The sequence below is a fragment of the Narcine bancroftii genome, chromosome 1 (assembly GCF_036971445.1).
Source record: "Narcine bancroftii isolate sNarBan1 chromosome 1, sNarBan1.hap1, whole genome shotgun sequence".
NCBI classification, from domain to species: Eukaryota; Metazoa; Chordata; class Chondrichthyes; order Torpediniformes; family Narcinidae; genus Narcine; species Narcine bancroftii.
The window spans coordinates 131,195,306-131,213,806 of record NC_091469.1 but is presented as its reverse complement, the minus strand read 5'-3'; the positions used below and the strand labels follow the sequence as shown (position 1 = coordinate 131,213,806).

At 38.5% G+C, this 18,501-nt stretch overlaps 1 protein-coding gene across 4 annotated transcripts in view; it reads right to left on the bottom strand.

The window, feature by feature from the left end:
* Nucleotides 1–18,501, bottom strand: part of cfap97 (cilia and flagella associated protein 97) — a 42,102-nt gene that overhangs the window by 9,937 nt on the left and 13,664 nt on the right. The window lies entirely within an intron of this gene.

Here is an 18,501-nt window from a genome sequence, read left to right as displayed (position 1 = left end):
GCCTCCTTCACCCTTGGGAATAAAGACCCAGCCTATTCAACCTCTCCTACAACTCAAGTGCTCCAGTCTCAGCAACATCTAGGTGAACCCTTTCAATTTTTTGAAAATTCTGTGGTTAGTAAGGGATTACTTAAGGTGGTATGTGAGTGGAATAAAAAAGATTGAAAACCACTGCTCCACACTGCTGTTCTCAGAAATCTATTGATTGACAATTTAAGTAACAAATATTTAAGAATTTAGTACTAATTGTACGACTTTTTAAAAATTCTAAAGCATATGCAGCATCAAGAGTTGGAATCACAGAATCTGAAGGTATTTGTTACAAGCATTCATGCCCGCTGCCAGATATTTTGGCGTCAAATGGAAATAACTAGCTAAGCACAAGCCAAAGGAAGAACTGCTGCCTAAAATAGCGTATGCAGGCATTCCGGAATATGAAACCCGAGGACAGACTAAAAATGTGAGCTATACTTCCCTGGTAGACTTCAAAGACAAATTCATAGAAGATAGCTGCAATGCAATTAATTAACTTTGAATGAAACAGAATGATTTGTAGAATGAGTTATTGTTACTAGTTTGAAAATTGTCATAATTTAAAAGCTCAAAGATTTTATTCACACAGAGGATATGCAGCACAATCTGCCAATAATTCCTAATGAACAAGATAGGATTTTAAGCCTGATATCTGTTGTAAATGAGATGACTTACTGCAAGAGGAAAAAAATGAGACAGCTCCGTAAACATGGAATACAAGCATGCATTATTGTACCAAATAGTAGGTGCACTATTTATGAAGTAACTACAAATGAATAATTAAAAATTGGATCCATGCAAAGCATTTGGCATAATAGCAGTCAGGACAGAAAATTAAAGGTAGCAGTCATAAAGTGGATGAGAAATTGGATGAAGCACTTGAGAAAATAAGTAGTTGTGCATGAAATATTGGTAGAAGAGAAATGCAGATTGTTTACAATGTGTTCAAATGCTTTGGGGTTAAAAATAAAACCAAAGCATTAGAAATAGTTTGCTCATAACTAAGCAAAAGTTGGACTGAATGAAGAGGGAAAAGAGAGGAAAATATTTGTATCACACAGACAAAATAAAGCAACATAGGAACTTGAGAAATGAGACAGCACATAGTGAATAATGTTTAATATTGATGCAAGTACAATAAAAATAAGAGATTAAATAATTGAAATAAAATGGCTTTAAGGTACAAAATATAGCACAGTGAAAAGAAACTGATACCACGAAGAAAGTTGATGCATTTTCTCAGAAAATGAGATTACATCTTTTCTAAAAAAAAAATCAGATTCAAAAACAATAACATTAATGTTAAGGGACAAGTCTCTAAGCTTTGAAAAACTGGCAAATGGGATTGTGCATGAGGCACATGCAGTTAGTTGCAGCCAGTTACGACAGCTTCTATTGATTCTCAACTTGAAATCTCATCCTCTGATTTTATTGCCATCATATTCAACATTCACAACCTTCAGTGCATCTAAAATTCTGCTGTTTCTATCCCTGCTTAAATCTTATTTTGTGCCAAGCCTTGCACAATTGTTCAGTTTTGCACTCCTTCCATTTTTTTTAAAAAAAGGAATACAGGCACTTCCAGTTCTATCCTAATGGGAAAAAAGAATCAAGATGCTGCTGCCCTGATGACATCAATGTATTCTCTCAATGAACATCATATTCTGTTTTATTTTAAGCAACAGTCTGGATTACATTATCATGACATTATCCATTTCACGTGGTTCCACATGGAAGGGCCAACTCGTATTCTATTTAACTAATCTTAGAGCAAGGGAATAAGCAGCAATTCTAAGAAAACTTCTGAGTGCTTCTAGAAAAGATTAAAACTTTAAAAAGTTTAAATTGAAACTTGACAATTGTGAATTGAAATAAGACCTACAGGACAAGGGCTAATAACATATGGGTGTTTGCTCTTTGCATCATTGCTTTCCCCAACTTACAAGCTGCTGTGATCGGTTATTTCATTTACAATGTCACTAACTTTTCATTTTTTTATTTTGTGTACAGTTCGGCGGGCAGCAACCTCCTTTGAAGAAGACCGCAGAGCCCACCTCACTGACAAAAGACAAAGGAGGAAAAACCCAACACCCAACCCCAACCAACTAATTTTCCCCTGCAGCCGCTGCAACCGTGTCTGCCTGTCCCGCATCGGACTTGTCAGCCACAATCGAGCCTGCAGCTGACGTGGACTTTTACCCCCTCCGTAAATCTTCGTCCGCGAAGCCAAGCCAAAGAGAAGAGACAAAAGAGTATGACAACCTAAACCACTATACTATATTATGCTAATGTAGGTATTAATAAAAGCATTTTTAAAACTGTAATATCAACATCAATGCCTTCCACTTGCATATTCCTACATTTAACATTCTTTCTTAACCAGTATAGCATGCAATTACAGAAGAGCTTTAATAATCTGCTCTCTGATTTGTTCTGAAATCCAACAGTTCAGCATCTGGTTCAAGAATTCCATTTCTACACTGCCTTTAACTGAGCCCTATTTCCTGCACTCCCATTAAACACATTGGGAGCCAATTCCCACACAGTTTTTTTTATATGTAAAAAAGGGACCTTTTTTCCTGTGATCCTTTTAAACTAGCACGGTTCGCTGGAAAATTTTATATACAGGGTATATCCAAATAAGAGAATTAGAAATGTGTTGGAGTAACATCCAACTGTCCAAGAAAATCAACTTGTTCAGCACCACCAAATTCCAAGGGAGCAGATTTATCAGATTTTTACATTACAATAAATCTGCCTTCCAACAGCTTTATACGATTCTATACTTGTATTTATTAGGAATACCAAAACAGAAGGATGGTGGTTGGAAATTTGGGAAGAGGCAACTACAGTGAGAGGAGCTCCAAGTGGAATATTAACATCGACATGATGGTCAAGTTGCCTGCTTGTGTCGTAAATTCTGTGTCATTTTATAACTGCTGAAAGATGAGAATGGGAAGTTGAGATAGAGAAAAATGCGGAATAATTACCGTATGTTTCTGAGTACAAGTCTTGAAACCCTCAAAAAGCTCTCAAAAATCAGGAGTTGACTTATACACCAGATACAAAAATAAGACCTTAAATTCAACTAAAAAAAAAACTCGACGTAGATTCGGCGTATAAAACGACCCTGGAAGCACTACCCCGACACCTCCCCACTGCGCCATAACCCACCCAGACATTTTACAATTGTAGAGCCAGCGGTCACTCCTCCCATGTTAAATTTCTCATATTTTGTGTTTTCTTCATCTTCCTGTACAATGGTATAATAATGAACTTAGAAACAACAATCTGCATGCACCCTTTTTAATCAAAGAGAATGCATCTCATTCAAACACATTTACAGTAGTTACATTAAAAAAAAATTAAATGCCACATTAAGCACTGAATAGGCTTAAGGGGCCGATTGGCCTACTCCTGTTTCTTATGTTCTGAATAGTAGATTGAGAGACCAATGAGAATGGATTTATGAGCACGCCTGGAAAGCACATGATCCTGTCGACAGCTAAGCCAAAGATGGTCTAGAGACACATGGTCCAATCAAATCAAGCCACTGTACTACAAATCTGACAAGGTCTTATTAACCTTCAGACTAGCAGGTGTCAATATTACTGTTCACTACACCACAGAATACCACACAAGTTTTCAAAAAAATTGTACAACAATATTGGCTTCATTTTGTACAGGTTGGTTTAAGGATTCCTAACTTTCCAATAATGGTAGTATTTAGTACGAGTGCTGGTAGTCAAGAGTAAACATTGTTTTTAAATATTTTAAGGTATATGATTTTTTTTGAAGTAAATAATTAACTCTACACCATTTCCATACAATGCAAGCTAGTGCAAATTATTTAAAATTAATGCAGCACATTTGTCAAGCTGCTTAGAATTTCATAACAAATCCAGGACCCTTGTCCTGTGTATGTTCACTCAGCACATACTGTAGATGGGACAAGAACATTATAGGGCAAGGTAGCAATAAAAAGGTACTTCATTGGAGTGGACCAAACCCCAATTAAAATATTTGTTTTGTTTAGTTTATTTAAATAGCACATTTAAAACAACTCATGTTGACTAAAATGCTGTACAGATCATAAATTACATCTTAACTTAAGCAGCTATTTAAAGCGTAGTATAAAACAGGTACCCATAGTTTAGAATTGTACACACAACATGGTAACAATCAACAATCACTTCCAAACATTTGCAAGTAAAAATACAACTTCAACCTGGATTTAAGAGTTAAAGGAAGGGGCTGATTTGATGGATAGAGGAATATTGTTCCACAGTTTGGGGGCCACTATTGTTATATATAGAGAATTTAGGTTAAAATGGCTTAAGTTAAAATGTGATGATTAATCATAAAAAGGGAAGCCAGAACGGACAGGGAGCTTACTAGCAGCCAAGGACAAAAGGTTCAGCTGGATATGTTTTTTTAAAACATATCTTTTCATGGTCATAGTGAGAGACATGCAGGAGACAAAAAATTGATCAGAAGGGTGAGAAACAGAATTTAGTGTATGTAGAGTTCGCAGCGTACGTAACGAACGTGATAATTAAAAATGCAGTTGTACTTAGAATGCTTTTGCAATACTAACCAATTAAAACAGTATTAATAAGAAGGGGAAGGGCAAACAATAAGGGTATAAAAATCAATGCACTGTATGTATCAGGGCTTAACTGGTGAGAAGCCAGTTGAGTCCAACTCTGCAGACTTGTAAATAAAGCTTGTCGTGTCATCAGTTTTAAAGAGACTCATGTGTGAGAAGTTTTATTTCTGACAACTATCGTAACAGGCACAATCTCTTCTGAGTTTGTGATTTGAGCACTGAACAACCAAGTGCCCCAAGTTGGCTCATCTGAGGGGTCTTGAAGTGGAGTAGGGCATTAGGAGATCTGTGATGTAGGAGGGGGCTAGTTCATCGATGGAGAACTTTAAAATCTATCCTGAGCTGTACTAGCAACCAGTGAAGGTAGGCGAAAATAGGGGTGATGTGGTCCCTTTTCTTGGCTCCTGTCAGGAGCCTTACTGCCAGCCACATTTTGAACCATTTGCAGACAGGATAATGATGACTGACTAATTCCCATGTAAAGTTAGAGTACTCTAACATGAGAAAATGAGGGTGTGGACAACTTTCAGTGACAGGAATGATTTGATTATGTCAATAGTGTGAAGCTGGAAAAAGCTAACTTTTAATACTGCATTGACTTGTTTGTCAAACTTGAAGGTGGAATCGAATATCACACCAAGGGATTTGACATGTGGTTTAATGAGGGTGGGTAAGCTGCCAAGGGTATTGGCGAATAATCTTGGTGGATTTGGGGGAAAGAGGAATTTGAGCAAGAGGAGTATTCTGTGAAACCTAAACCTACAGTACCAAAGAACACTTGGTTTGTATGCATGACTCATTCTAAAATCTCAAAACCTTAACCATGTTAATGGATACACCAACCAACTGCATTAAATTTCAACTCTAAACATAACAGTGTGGCAAACCATGCCACTCCATTATCAAACCAGTGTCCATAGTTGTAGGCCTCTGCAGGACCAGGAGTTCCTGGTGGCTGGGGGGCACAAAAAACTCTGGGAGGCGCGTGACTTCAGAGGCCAGGTGATTGTGATAGCATTATTTAAACTCCTGTGAAGATTCCATTAAATAGTTCTATTGAATCAGCTCACAGACAACTTTTGTTATGTTTTATTCACTGCACCACTCACTACATTGGTGACCCTGATGATCCAAATGACATCTTGGACCTCACTATGGATGCGCAGAATTCCGTTGTACTCAAACTTTTAGTATTTTGGACCTCAGCCACAGGTCTGGTTTGAGCAGGCTGCGGCCCAGTTCCATCTATGCCAGATTACTGCTGAAGCAACAAAGTACTTCTATGTCATTGCATCACTGGACCAAGCCACCGCGGGGCGTATTGTTGATTTCTTACGCCAGCCTCCAGCCAATAATGGGTATGAAGCCATCAAAGTCCTCCTCGTTCATATTTTCAGCCTTTCCCGATACAGCATGACTTCTTCAAATGGAGGGCCTGGGTAACTGCAATCCTTCTGAACTAATGAAAGAGATGCTGGTGCTCATGGATGGACACAAGCCCTGTCTGCTTTTTGAGCAACTTTTTCCTTGAGCATCCGTTTGCTGCTTGCAGATGAAGACTTTAACATTTCCTGTCACTTAGCAGCCTGTGCTGATGAGTTGTGGTACGCTAAGTATGGCAGACTTTTGGTTGGGCGTGTAGTGGTGCCTCGGCAAAGGGCACTAACCATGCCCACTCCGGATAGTGATGCAGAGTTAGACTCGACCAGACGCAATGCACACAGAGCAGTGGTGTTATTACCATTAGAGGTGGGGAACTGCAGCCTGCTGCTGCTGTCCTCCTTGCACACATCCTGGAAACGCTGAGGCCAGCTATGACGGCTGGCCACAAGAATAACCTCCTCCTCCTCCTCTGGGATCGACACTCAAATGGTTGGTTCTTGGTCAACACTGGAGTGGAGGTTAGCGTGCTTTCCTCCTCCGGCCCAGACACATGTTCTGGAAAGAAAGGACCTCCTCTCACAGCTGCCAACAACAGCAGCATCTGGATGTTATGTATGGGTCACGTAAAATTCCACAATTTTGGCTCCTCACAGTTCAGCTGGTCCTTCACCATTGCTGATGTATCAGTCACTCCCGAGAGCTGATTTTTTGCAAGCACACTCCCTTCTAGCAGATCTCAAAGGTCACCGCCTAGTTAAGTCGATGATCTTTGAGTGCCTCGTCTTGCACCTCATGACATTGCCCGCATCTCGCCTCAACTCAGTGACGCTCTTGGATAATGACTACACCAGAATCCTAGAGGAATTCCCCACCATTATTACTCTGCTGTTCTTGATGCCTCAACTGAAACATGTAGTGTAGCACCACATTCAGACTCATGAACGTCCCCTGCATGCCCAAGTGCGCAGGCTACCTCTGGATAAAGGCGAATCCTGACACATGGAGGAAATGGGGACCGTTCGCTGCTCTGACAGCCCTTGGGCATCACCGCTGCATATGGTACCTAAGGCATCTGCAGAATGGAAACCTTGTGGGGACTATAGGCATCTGAACGACATCACTACGGTAGATCGCTACCGGGTTCCCCAAATACAGGATTTCTCTGCGATCCTTCACAGTGCTAAGATTTTCTCTAAAATTGACCTGGTGCACAGGTACCATCAGATCCAAGTTTACCCAGATGACATTCCTGAGACTGTCTTGATTACTCCATTTGGGCTATTTGAATTCCTCCATATGCCTTTCGGTTTAGAAAAAGGTGGCCCAGACCTTTCAATGCCTAATGGACACAGTTATTTGAGGCCTGACTTCAAAATTTGTTTATTTGGACGAGATCCTGATCGCCAGCCACTCACAGCAGCAGCACTGGGCCCATCTCTATCAACTATCTCAGCGGCTAATTGTTCTGACAAATGTTTCAGATGTAACAAAGAAACAGGAACCTTATTACATGCAGTTTGGTCTTGTGGAAAAATTTTGGTAAAACTTTAATATATTATTGAGACAAATTATGAACATACAGACACCAAAATATCCCAGAATATTTTTGCTTGGTGATTTATATGACATTGACACTAAATTGAAGTTAGACAAATATCAACAGTGGCACGAAAATGTATGGCAGTAACATGGAAATCAGATAATTTTATAAGGTTGGATAGATGGCATATGGAAATTCAAAATTGTCTACCATTGGAAAAGATTTTATAATTTAAGGAATCAACCTGAGAATTTTAATATGATTTCATCAGTAAGAGTACATCCACCTCGTCCAGAACACCCATTCCTCCCAATTAATATATACAGGATAGAATAATATGTTAGGAATATATGAATCGTGATTGATAAATAAATTCAGGTGATTTTTTCCTTTGGGGGAGGGAGGGGGATAAAAAGAAAAAAAAATTACATATCATTTTTATTACATTGTATTGCTATATGAAGAATTATATGTATGTATTGATGCAAATGAAAAATAAAATTTTCCAAAAAAAAACCATCTCAGTAGCTAGATGACTACAGATTAGCAATCAACCTGGCCAAATGCCAGTTTGGGCTCAAATCAATTGATTTCCTCAGCCACGGAGCAATTCCACTATCTTCCAAGGTCAAGGCTATTTGCAAATTTCCAAGACCTTCTACCACTAAAGGCCTGTAGGAGTTTGTTGGCATGATCAACTTTTACCTTCCTTTCGTGCCAGCTGCAGCCAAAGTTATGCAGCTACTTTCAAAATCTTGTCCAGATATCCCAAGGAACTGAAATGGAATGACGAGTCCATGACTGCATTCAAGACTGCCAAAGGAGCACTAACAAGAGCCATTATGCTCAGGCACCCGAGGGTTGATGTGCCAACAGCTCTGACAGTGGATCCGTCAGGCGAAATCCTGGAGCAGCTCGTCAACAGCACCTGGAAACCCCTAGCTTTCTTTAGTCATCATTTGAGACCACCTGAGCAAAAGTACAGTGCTTTTGACAGGGAGCTCCTTTCCCTCTACTTGGCCATATAGCATTTTTGCTATTTGATCCAGAGGGCAGAGGGTTCACGGTCTACACAGATCATAAGCCGTTGACTTTCGTCTTAGCCAAGATGTCAGATCCATAGTCGGCAGAACAACAACAACAACTCTCCTACATTTCAGAGTTTACAACTGGGAAAAACAATCTAGTCACCAACATGCTATCCTTCCCTCCATTCCCCTGCTCCCGGTATAGAAGACATGGCTTTGGCAGCAGCTTAGCAGGAAGATGAAGAGATGGCCACGTATCGCACTGCTCTAATCAGGACTGAAATTGGAGGACATGTTTTGGTCCAGCAAATGTCTCCCTACTTTGTGACATTTCCACTGGCCAACCGAGGCCCATTGTACCTGCTGCGTGGTGACTCTAGGTGTTTGATGCCATACACAGTTTGGCTCATCCTTCAATTAGGCCGACAATAAGGCTCATGGCAGGCAAATTCATGTGACATGGTCTGTGCAAGCAAGTCAGCGCTTGGACAAAGACACACATCCAGTGCCAGACCTCAAAAATTCAGTGCTTCACCAAAGCCCACCTACTGATATTTGCACCTACGCAGCACATGTTGGATCATATCCACATGGCTATTGTCAGCCTGTTACCCTCCCCTGTCCAAGAGTGCTGCTCACCTCTTCACAATAATTGACAGGCCAGAGGTTGTCCCACTTTCCGACACCTCCGCCTCAGTTTGTGCAAGAACCCTCATCGCCAATTGGATAGCATGTTTTGGACTACCCATGTACATCTTCTCAGACAATGGAACTCAGTTTATATCCAGGCTATGGTCTACTATCGCATAGTTGTTGGGCATTCAACTGCATCGATCGATGGCTTATCATCCCCAGTCCAATAGCTTAGTGGAACGTTTTCACCATTATATGAAACGGCTCTCATGGCATGTCTTAAGGAACCAGATTGGATAGATGAACCACCTTGTTACTTTTAGGTATCCATACTGCACTGAAGGAAGATCTAGCTATGTCCTCTGCAGAATTGGTTTACCGGGCTCCCCCAACAGTCCCAGGAAATTTCATTTGGACAGCAGGTGAGCAGCAGGAATCTCCACTTTGGTACTCACACTCTTTTTTTTATTTTTTAAATTTTTTATTTTTCACACCATGAACCACATTAACCATGATACATACTTTTTCCTTTTCAAATATATACAGTGCCATTTTCTCCCCCCCCCTCCTCCCATCCCACCCTCCCTACCTCCCCCCTCCCGTCCATTTAAAGTACAAAATCTAGGATACATTAAACCAGTCAAACAATGTTGTCATTCAATAAAAATAAACAAGAAATTCCACTGAGTCAATTCTTTTCATTTCCTTCTCCTTTCGTTAATTTAGGTAGTGAATGTCCCCGGTAGGTTTTCGCTATTGTGTTTCATGTAAGGCTCCCATATTTGTTCAAATAATTCAATATTATTTCTTAAACTATATGTTATTTTTTCTAATGGAATACATTTATTCATTTCTATATACCATTTTTGTATTTTCAAATTATCTTCCGATTTCCAGGTTGACATAATACATTTTTTTGCTACGGCTAGAGCTATCTTAACAAATCTTTTTTGTGCATCCTCCAAATCAATTCCAAATTCTTTGTTTTTTTATGTTACTTAGGAGAAAGATCTCTGGATTCTTTGGTATATTGTTTTCTGTAATTTTATTTAATATTTGGTTTAGATCTTCCCAAAATTTTTTTACTTTCTCACATGTCCAGATTGCATGAATTGTTGTTCCCATTTCTTTTTTACATCGAAAACATCTATCAGATACTGTTGGGTCCCATTTATTTAACTTTTGAGGTGTAATGTATAGCCTGTGTATCTAGTTATATTGTATCTTACGTAACCTCGTATTTATTGTATTTCTCATCGTTCCAGAACATAACTTCTCCCATGTTTCCTTTTTTATCTTTATATTTAAATCTTGTTCCCATTTTTGTTTAGTTTTACCATTTGTTTCCTCATTCTCCTTTTCTTGCAGTTTAATATACATATTTGTTATAAATCTTTTGATTATCATTGTATCTGTAATCACATATTCAAAGTTACTTCCCTCTGGTAAACTCAGACTGCTTCCTAATTTGTCCTTCAAATAGGATCTCAATTGGTAATATGCCAGCACTGTATCTTGAGTTATATTGTATTTATCTTTCATTTGTTCAAAGGATAATAATCTATTTCCTGAAAAACAATTTTCTATTCTTTTGATCCCTTTTTTCTCCTATTCTCTTAAGGAATGGTTATCTATTGTAAAAGGGAGTAACCTGTTTTGCGTCAATATTAGTTTTGGTAATTGATAATTTGTTTTATTTCTTTCTACATGAATCTTCTTCCAAATATTGAGTAGATGATGTAATACTGGAGAACTTCTATGTTGTACCAATTTTTCATCCCATTTATATAATATGTGTTCAGGTATCTTTTCCCCTATTTTATCTAATTCTAATCTGGTCCAATCTGGCTTTTCCCTTGTTTGATAAAAATCTGATAGGTATCTTAATTGTGCGGCTCTATAATAATTTTTAAAGTTTGGTAGTTGTAAGCCTCCTTGTTTATACCATTCTGTTAATTTATCTAGTGCTATCCTCAGTTTCCCCCCTTTCCATAAAAATTTCCTTATTATTTTCTTTAACTCCTTGAAGAATTTCTCTGTCAGGTGTATTGGCAATGCCTGAAATAGGTATAATATCCTTGGAAAAATGTTCATTTTAATACAGTTTATCCTTCCTATTAGTGTTAGTGGTAAATCTTTCCAATGCTCTAAATCGTCCTGTAATTTTTTCATTAGTGGATAATAATTGAGTTTATATAGTTGGCCGAGATTTTTGTTTATTTGTATACCTAGGTATCTTATTGCTTGCATTTGCCATCTAAATGGTGATTCCTTCTTAAATTTTGAGAAATCCGCATTATTCATAGGCATTGCTTCACTTTTATTTACGTTGATCTTGTAACCCGACACTTCTCCATATTCCTTCAATTTCTTATATAATTCTTTTATTGATAGTTCTGCTCTGTTAAGTATACTATAACATCATCCGCAAATAAACTGATTTTATATTCTTTGATTTTTATTTTTATCCCTTTTATATTATTTTCTGTTCTTATCAATTCTGCTAGTGGTTCTATAGCTAATGCGAACAATAAAGGTGATAGTGTTGACCTGCTTAAGTTAAATTGCTTTGATACATATCCATTTACTGTCACTTTCGCCAATGGTCCCTTATATAATGCTTTAATCCAATTAATATACTTCTCTGGTAAGCTGAATTTTTGCAATACTTTGAATAAATAATTCCATTCTACTCTGTCAAATGCCTTCTCTGCGTCTAAAGCAACTGCTACTGTTGGCGCTTTACTCCCTTCTACTGCATGAATTAAGTTACTAAATTTACAAATATTGTCTGTTGTTCGTCTTTTTTTAATAAATCCAGTTTGGTCTAGATTTACCATTTTCAGTACATACTCTGCTAATCTGTTTGCTAATAGTTTAGCTATTATCTTATAATCTGTGTTAAGTAAAGGTACGCTGGTTAGAGTGGATCTTTCCCTTGCTTTAGTATTACTGTAATTATTGCTGTTTTACATGAATCTGGTAAGCTTTGTGTTTTATCAATCTGGTTGATTACTTCCAGGAGGGGCGGAATTAATAAGTCTTTAAATGTTTTGTAGAATTCTATTGGGAATCCATCCTCTCCTGGTGTCTTATTATTTGGTAATTTTTTTATTATCTCTTGTATTTCTACTATTCCAAATGGTTCTGTTAATTTATTTTGTTCCTCTATTTGTAGTTTTGGTAGTTCAATTTTAGTTAGAAATTCATCTATTTTCCCTTCTTTCCCTTCGTTTTCAGTTTGGTATAATTGTTCATAGAATTCTCTAAAGTTTTCCTTGATCTCCTTTGGATTATATGTGATTTGTTTGTCTTTTTTCCTTGATGCCAATACCATTTTCTTAGCTTGTTCTGTCTTAAGCTGTCATGCTAGAATTTTGTGCGTTTTTTCACCTAGTTCATAATATTTCTGTTTTGTCTTCATTATATTCTTCTCCACCTTATATGTTTGTAGTGTTTCATATTTTATTTTTTTATCTGCCAATTCTCTTCTTTTAGTTGTATCTTCCTTCATTGCTAATTCTTTTTCTATATTTACTATTTCCCTTTCCAACTGCTCTGTTTCCTGATTATAGTCCTTCTTCATCTTGGTTACATAACTTATTATTTGCCCTCTAATGAACGCTTTCATTGCATCCCATAGTATAAACTTATCTTTCACTGATTCCGTATTTATTTCAAAATACATTTTAATTTGTCTTTCAATCAATTCTCTAAAATCCTGCCTTTTGAGTAACATGGAGTTTAATCTCCATCTATACATTCTTGGAGGGATGTCCTCTAACTTTATTGTCAATATTAAGGGTGAATGGTCCGATAATATTCTAGCTTTATATTCTGTTTTTCTTACTCTATCTTGCATACGAGCTGATAACAAAAATAGGTCTATTCTTGAGTATGTTTTATATCTAGCCGAGTAATATGAATATTCCTTTTCCTTTGGGTGTTGTTTCCTCCATATATCCAAAAGTTACATTTCTTCCATCGATTTAATTATAAATTTGGTTACTTTGTTCTTTCTGTTAATTTTTTTCCCAGTTTTGTCTATATTTGAATCCAAATTCAGGTTGAAATCCCCTCCTATTAATATGTTCCCTTGCGTGTCTGCTACCTTCAAAAAGTTATCTTACATAAATTTTTGATCTTCTTCATTAGGTGAGTATACATTGAGAAAATTCCAAAATTCTGAATATATCTGACATTTTATCATTACATATCTCCCTGCTGGATCTATTATTTCCTCTTCTATTTTGATTGGTACATTTTTATTGATTAATATAGCTACTCCTCTTGCTTTTGAATTATACGACGCTGCTGTTACGTGTCCTACCCAATCTCTCTTTAATTTCTTGTGCTCCAATTCAGTTAAATGTGTTTCTTGCACAAATGCTATATCAATTTTTTCTTTTTTCAGTAAATTTAGCAGTTTCTTCCTTTTAATTTGGTTATGTATTCCGTTAATATTTAAAGTCATATAGTTCAGCGTAGCCATTTTATACTTTGTTTATCTTCCCTTTCCGTTTCTCCATCATTACCTTTCCTTCTTATCCATTTCTGCTTTCTTGTTTTGAACACTTTATAAGACAACATTTCTAAAACATCAAACATTTTTCCTATTCTAATATTTAAAACTTCTTTAACCCCAATCTCCCCTCCCCCTCCTGAGTTGTCCTTTATCCCTTGTCGGACAACCACATCTCCCCTCTCCATTTGGATTTGCGAATTCACTCGCAAACGTCAGCTGATTTTGCAGTGACCGTACCTCCTCCCCACCCAGTCCCCCCCCAGAAAAGATTTCAATTTTCATATGTAACAAAGGTCACTCTTTTAATTCCCTCCTTATTCCCTCTATTCCATTTCCCTCTCTTATTAATTCTTGTCTATACTCTATATATTTTCCTCTAAATACGGATACATTCATGTATGCACACTATATATATATATATATATACCCCTTTACACACATACATATAGATCGTGGTCATTTTTACTCTTATTACATGTCTTCATCTCTCTGCTTGTTTTGTAGTTGTTCTGCAAATTTCCTTGCTTCCTCTGGATCTGAGAATAGTCTGTTTTGTTGCCCTGGAATAATTATTTTAAGTACCGCTGGGTACCTTAACATAAATTTATATCCTTTTTTCCATAAGATCGTTTTTGCTGTATTGAGCTCCTTCCTCTTCTTCAGGAGTTCAAAACTTATGTCTTTTTAGTTCGCAGTCTTTTGTACTCTCGTTACACGTCTTCATCTCTCAGTCTATTTTGTAATTGTTCTGCAAATTTTCGTGCTTCCTCTGGATCCGAGAATAGTCTGTTTTGCTGTCCTGGAATAAATATTTTCAATATCGCTGGATGCTTTAGTATAAATTTATACCCTTTCTTCCATAAAATCGCCTTTGCTGTATTGAACTCCTTTCTCTTCTTCAGGAGTTCAAAACTTATATCTGCATAAATAAAAATTTTTCGCCCTTTATACTCCAGTGGCTTGTTGTCCTCTCTTACTTTCTCCATTGTTTTCTCTAGTACCTTTTCTCTTGTAGTATATCTTAGGAATTTTACTAAAATGGATCTTGGCTTTTGTTGTGGTTGTGGTTTAAAGGCTAATGCTCTATGTGCCCTTTCTATTTCCATTTCTTGCTGTAGTTCTGGAAATCCTAAGATCCTGGGGATCCAATCTTTTATAAACTCTCTCATATTCTTGCCTTCTTCATCTTCCTTAAGGCCCACTATCTTTATATTATTTCTTCTGTTATAATTTTCCATTATATCTATTTTCTGAGCTAACAGCTCTTGTGTCTCTTTAACTTTTTAATTAGATTCCTCTAATTTCTTTTTTAAGTCCTCTACCTCCATTTCTACTGCTGCTTCTCGTTCTTCCACCTTGTCCATTCTTTTTCCTATTTCTGATATGGTCATATCTATTTTATTCACTTTCTCTTCTATATTGTTTATTCTTCTTCTTAAATCACTAAATTCTTGTGCTTGCCATTCTTTAAATGAGTCCATGTATTCTTTAATAAGAGAAAGTATATCCATTGTCTTGCCTTTCCCTTCTTCTTCCATTTCACTGTACTCTTCCTCTTCTTCTTCCTCTGGGTTGGCCATCTGTTGTTTCTTTGTTGTCTTTTTCTTCTCTTCTTTCTTGTTTTTGTTGTCTTGTATGTTCTCCTCTTGCTGCTGCTGTTCTGTAGCTGTCATTGCCGGCTGTGGAGATCGACTCCCCAGCTGGACGCCCCTCCCATTGGTGTGTTTTTTTGCATGGGCGGTTGCGCACTTTTACTCGGCTCAGCGAGCCATTTTTGTAGTCCACTTTCTACCGACCTGAGGGAGCGGGTTTCTCTCTCCACCGCGGGCCTCTTCGAACAGGTAAGGCCTTCTCCTTCTTCTTCCGTTGTCTTCTCTTCCTCTCTTCTTACCGTTGGTTTCGATTTTTCTTTTTTCGTCACCATCTTCTTTCCACCTTTATATTCACTTTACTTTAATTTTTATTTTTGTGCCTTTGTGCTTTCCTTTATTTTTTTCAACTTTTCTGGAGAGGGCTGGAGTTCACCGTCCGGCCACTACTCCATCACGTGACTTCCCCCCGGTACTCACACTCTTAAGGGAGAAGATGGATACACTGGTGCCTATCCCAGCTGCCCAGCATGGGTCTATGACTTCATAGATCCTGCCTGAACTCAAGGATAGTCTTTATGTATTCCTGCACAGGGATGTGCACTGGATGCCATTGCAATGGGCATACAAAGGTCCTTTCAAGGTGGTACGGAATTACGGCTCTACATTTATTATAGACAGTGGCAGCAGGTAAGAAATGGTTTCGGTAGATCGCTTTAAGCTGGCACATGTTGACGTAGATCAGCTGGTATGGCTGCATGCCCCCAAACACGGGTTCTGGGGGGTTTTGTGGAGAATTGCGCCACTTCATTATCAAACTGGCATCCGTAGTTGTACAACCCTCCAGAATAGTTCCTGGTGGCTGGGAGGGGCACAAAGAACTCTGGGAGGAGCGTGACTTCAGAGGTTGGGTGATTGTGATAGCGCACCAAATGTAATGATTTAAACTCTTGCAAAGATTTCTTTAAACAGTTCTGTTGGTTCAGCTCACAGATAACTTCTTTTTCACTGCACCACTCACTACAACAGCACCAACAAGCCCGTGGAATGTCAGTCAGTATTTTAAGCAAAACCCAATCTGTTGAAGGAACTCAGCAGGTCAAGCAGTGGGAGAAAAAGAATGGTCAGTTTTGAGCCAAAACCCTTTATAAAACCCTCCAGCAGATAGTGTTCATCTTCAGGCTCCAACATCTGCTATCTCCTGTGTGTCTCCAGTATTTTACAGAACTGTGCACTCGAAGAATCATGACTTTCAAAGCCATTGATCAAGTTTTGGAAAGTGAGATTAAGATGGGCAGTTTTTTTTGCCAAATGACCTCTTTCAAAGAAGAGAAAATTTAACGGCAGCTGAAGGACTCACACAGACCACAGGCTGTTGGCGACTTGCAGTCAAATGAACCACACAGACTGCTGGAGGCTGGCTCATGGAAACCAGGTATCGGTACTAGGATTCCAGAGGATGCTAAGGGCAAGAAGGGCTCCTTCCATCATGCCAAACATTAATTTTCTTCATCAATACAACACACAACTGCTACTTATGCCAATTATACAATGCATGACTCGTCTAGGTGACCATGACAGCACCTGCCAAGCCAACATCTTTACCACCAAGAGGAGTGATATATGAAAGTCTGCAGATGCATTGACTACAGTAAAAAAAAAGCACCGTTGGAGAAAGTCAGCAGGTCACACAACGTACTTTATATAGCAAGCATACATGACCAACATTTCGGGCTTGAGTTCTTCATCAAGGTATGAGCAAAATCCTGGCAGGTGCCTTAGTAAAATGATGGGGAAATGACCACAGGCAAGAGGTAATAGGTGGATTAGGGAGGGAAGGCACAAGAGAAAATAGGGAGGGGGATAGCTCTGTGAATGGAGAGAGAAGGGGTGGACAGCTGGAGGAAAAGAGACAGAGGAATGGAGAAGAGAGGGAGAACAGGGTGTGGTCCATCAAAAACAAGAGAAGTCAATATGAATGCCATCCAGTTGGAAAGTGCAGATGGAATATTAGGCCAAGAGAGACAGGCACAAATCCTCTTCTAAATGACACACCATCCTGACTTTTTATTCTTAAATCCTGAAGCATCGCACTGTGAAGTACTTTAATCAAGGATCTGTAGTAGCTCAAGAAGGCACCTTCTCAGGGCAGTTAGGGATGGGCTATAAATGCTGGACTGCCAGCGACAAGTTGAAAAAGAAGAAAAAAGCAAAGTAGGCATAGGGAAAATTAAACATCGACAAACAATCGTAGAGTGAAATCAATTTTAAGTCTCATCAAAAAGTCCACACTGTGGCTGAATAGCTTCATCTGTTCAACCAAATACAAAGGAAACAAAAACTTACAGAATAGGCTCTGATAGCTCAGTGTTAACCAGGGGTCACGAGTTCGTTCCTCGCTGGGGCCTCATTTCTGTCAGGGATGCTTAACAAAGTGGGGACTCTCAGTCTTCCTTAAAGTTGATAAAGTTAAAGAATTTCATGTACATTGCATTCTAAATGTAGTATATGTGACATTAATGAAACCTTTAACCCTGCTCTCAGCAAAACTGGACTCTATATCCTGCAGAGAACTAATTTCATGCTCATTCAGCATGAATATTAAAATGTTCATAATCCTATGTTCTTTAAAAATACATCTGCTCAGAACATGTTCTGCTAAGCCAGGAACCTGGTGAAAACATTTGTCTTCCCCATTGCTGTTCCAGGTATGCTGGGAACCTGGCAGAAGTCACTGCCCTCTGCTGGTGCTTCCTCAGGTTTGAATCATCCCACAGTGTGGAGAGGTGGCCTGTGAAAGCTGGTTTGGATAGACTGGAACGAGCAGTGCAACTGCTTAGTTCTGAAATGCAACCGGCTGGCGCAATGGATGTATAATAATGAATGAATAACATCTTGTTAGATGTGTCAGCAGTTGTCAGTTACCTTTAAGCTTGTTACCATTGAGAAGTATCTGTGCTGGGGAGAGCTGTGTAGTTAAACCATGAGAGGGGAAGACAGCAGCTTCCATCATATCCAACAGGAATGACACCAGAGACATCAGGAGAGTCTCTAAGCACATGAAGTAGTTGCTGCCAGACACCAGCAATGGCTGACACTTACCATCCCAGCTCGGGTGAACCTACCATATATACACATTAATAGTTGAGTTTTGTGGACCA